The sequence below is a fragment of the Zingiber officinale genome, chromosome 2A (genome assembly GCF_018446385.1).
Source record: "Zingiber officinale cultivar Zhangliang chromosome 2A, Zo_v1.1, whole genome shotgun sequence".
Classification (NCBI taxonomy): Eukaryota; Viridiplantae; Streptophyta; class Magnoliopsida; order Zingiberales; family Zingiberaceae; genus Zingiber; species Zingiber officinale.
The window spans coordinates 22,637,482-22,640,645 of record NC_055988.1 but is presented as its reverse complement, the minus strand read 5'-3'; the positions used below and the strand labels follow the sequence as shown (position 1 = coordinate 22,640,645).

The window sequence follows — 3,164 nt, the reverse complement described above, 5'->3', positions numbered from 1 at the left end:
TCCGTTGCCAAAGTATGTTTTGTTCAACATCTCAAGCTTACTCTCACATAAACATTCTCTACTGTTCTTCACTCACCCATTCGGAATTTTTACTGATTTGAGCGTCGAAGGCCCTTCTCCAAAGACTTCCACTGATTTCTGGGCACTAACATTTTGTTTGTTTGTTTTAGTGTGTGTGGGATCGAAGGAAAACCTTGTCTCAGAGTAAAAAGTCTTATTCAAACCAATAACCAAGTCACCATTGCTAGCACACCCTCTTTTCAATTTTCAGACATGATCAATCGTATTGTCAAATATTTTGAGGAGGAAGTCTCAATTCATGCATCTTACTCTTGAGGTTTTGGTGGTTCTCATTTGATATGCTAGGTTCATCCTATTGAACTCGTTTTGTTTCTTTTATATCAACTTGCAATAGCCTGAAGGGAAGAGATGTGGAAAGTCAATCTTACTTTGGCCCTTCTGCTTCCTTCTCTCATTGCAAAATATATTAAAGAACTTTGTTGCCTACTTTCCCAACTCTGTTGCTTCCTGGTATGAAATCGCATTAACATGTTAGTTAATCTAACCCGGAAGCTAATCACCCCTCGAGTTATTCTCCTATAGTTCAGGCCCTCTGTAGACCGTAGGGTTAGGGTTTTCCCATGGTCTTTCATTTGGCCAATTCTTTCGGTGTGATCGAACAATCTACTTATCAGTTTGACTGAGCGAGCCTGTTTATCCAAAGCATTGGTTTGAAGTTGGTTGAAGATCATCGAGATGGTAGCAACATTGTGCTCTCGGTACACATCCCAAGCATGCCCTATCATTGTGTCCTTGTTGCATATCCCAAGCATGCCGGATAGGGCGGTAAATGAACCAATGGTTCAAAAATAAGTTTAGTGTTCAGTTTAATACGGAGTTATTTATGTTCGTTCAATACACACAATTTTAATTAATTGGACATGCTTCAATAACTTACTAATAAATTTGAAAAATTATAATGGTGAATAATGATCATCAATAACTTTTTTATAAACATGCTAAATAAATAAAATTAAATAAGTTTAAATTATTAAATTTAATAACTAATTGAATAAGTTTCAAGCAATAAATAAGTTTGTTCTTGTTTAATAGTACCACAGTAGGGCACTTTTTTTAGTTTCCCAAATATTTAAGGATCGAGTTTAAATCTCGATGAATTAACGGATGAATTTTCTCTAATGGATGGTTGATCTAAGAAAACTGGACTGATGGACCGGTGGAAAATTTTCATGGCTTGATTGATCAACCCAGGATTAGTCAACAAAAGTTGAATACCAACTAAATTGAGAACTTGATAACATCTAAACGAACCAAACTCTGCCCTAACGGTGTAATCAAATTGGTATTCCCTAAGGATTAAATGTCATCCCACTTAGAAAGTTGATTGGTATGTGATTTATCTTTCTTGGGCGGAGTAAAATTATTTTTTCTAACCAAATTAAAAAAATAAACTACCCTAATTATGGTTCTTAAATTATATTTGAATAACCTAATCAAATTTAAAATTTTAATTAAATTAGTAAAAAAAATTCAATTATTTTAGTAATTTTAATTATTTTTAAATATATAAAATTTTAAGATTTAATTTCATGGACTATAATTAATAATTTAAAAATAAACTTAATTTAATATAAAATTTCAATTTAACTTGGTCGGGTGCGCCGAACCCCTGCAAAAGTGCAACACAAGGATGACACGTGAAGGATCTAGTAGCAAGCTATTGTAATGATCCCTCCCCAAAATAAAAATTAATTTAATATCATAGTGAACCAATGGTCCACATATCAGATATTAAACTGATAAGAACAGATACTACACTTGATCTTAGCCAAAAGGCCGAGAAAGGTATGAATGAGAAAGTGCCATAGCCTCTTCTTTTATAGCACTAGTTCCACTCCGTCAATCAAAAACAAACAATATGGGACTAAATTCTAAACCCTAAACTCTAAACTCCACCTAGTATAAAAGGTCATTACAGTTTTTTTTGTTTGTAAATAGAGGCGAGAGTACAACTCCACCTGGTATAAATGGCCATTAGAGTTTTTTTTTTAACAAGAGGCGAGAGTACACTGCAAACCGTGATCTTTCTCATGTCTCCTTCTCCTTCTTCACGGAAAAGAAAGGAGAGTCTTGTTGCTTGTGATTTTGTTCTAGAGGCAGTTAAGGTTTGTTGCTTCGCCGCTGCAGCTGCGTCGACAAGCAGGACATCTCCTCCGTCGGTCAACCTCTCTCCGCCTCGCTCCCTCGTAAGCTGATCAAATTCTTTGCCTAAGGTGTCTGTAGGTTTGATCCTCCGATTCGCTCGGCTCGTCACTAGTCGGCTTCAGATGTCGATCCTATAGGAAATGGGAACGTAGGAGCATGCCCACGTTCCCCACTACAATTAATGGAAAAGTCCATTATATCATTGAGTTATTTTCCTTTATAAGGGGTGCGTCCAAGGATCATGACGGATGATTCACAGTGTAGAGAAAGAGACAACGAGAGAGTGAGAAGAATATCTGAGACGGTGAGATTTGGTTCGTGAAATTGTGGAGAGCTTTCCAATCCTATGATTGCTCTTCCGGCAGCAAGTCCAATCGTCGTCGATTGTAGATCTGTGGGAGATCGTTGTAAGTGTTTACCATTTTAATTTGTTTTGTTCGTGCATTTAGAGTATCAACAATGGTATCATAGCACATAGTTAGTTATAAATGCATGACAAATCTCCTGCTTAAAATTTCTACCACTTCCTTTTGCTCTCTTTTCTTGCCGCTCCGATCGATTTTGTTGCCTGTTGCCAACACATGGAAAGATAGCATCCATGTCGCAAACTTCCCCAATTGCCGACTTCGTAGGCCTTGAGGAACACCCACAAAGTTTGCTCTGATATTGGCCGGTGGTTGTGCTCATGGCCGCCACTCGCAGAGGCTTTGCGTCATTAGCGTCGGAGGGCTATCGCCAAAGACTTCCCCTGGTTTATGGTCACTAACATTTTTTTTTTTGCTTGTTTTAGTGTGTGCGAGATCAAAGGGAAACTTTTTCTCATAGTAAAAAGTCTTATTCCAAACAATAACCAAGTAACCATTGCCAGCATGCCCTCTTTTCAATTTTCAAACATAATCAATCGTATTGTCAAATATTTTGAGGAGGAAGTCTCAATT

At 37.1% G+C, this 3,164-nt stretch overlaps 1 non-coding gene across 1 annotated transcript; it reads right to left on the bottom strand.

Annotated features, from left to right (window-relative positions):
• Nucleotides 1-1,672: 1,672 nt before the first annotated feature.
• LOC122044595 lies at nt 1,673-1,870 on the bottom strand. Its single transcript, XR_006129627.1, has one exon. It is a non-coding gene; the product is annotated as a U2 spliceosomal RNA (small nuclear RNA).
• Between the last annotated feature and the right edge of the window lie 1,294 nt (nt 1,871-3,164).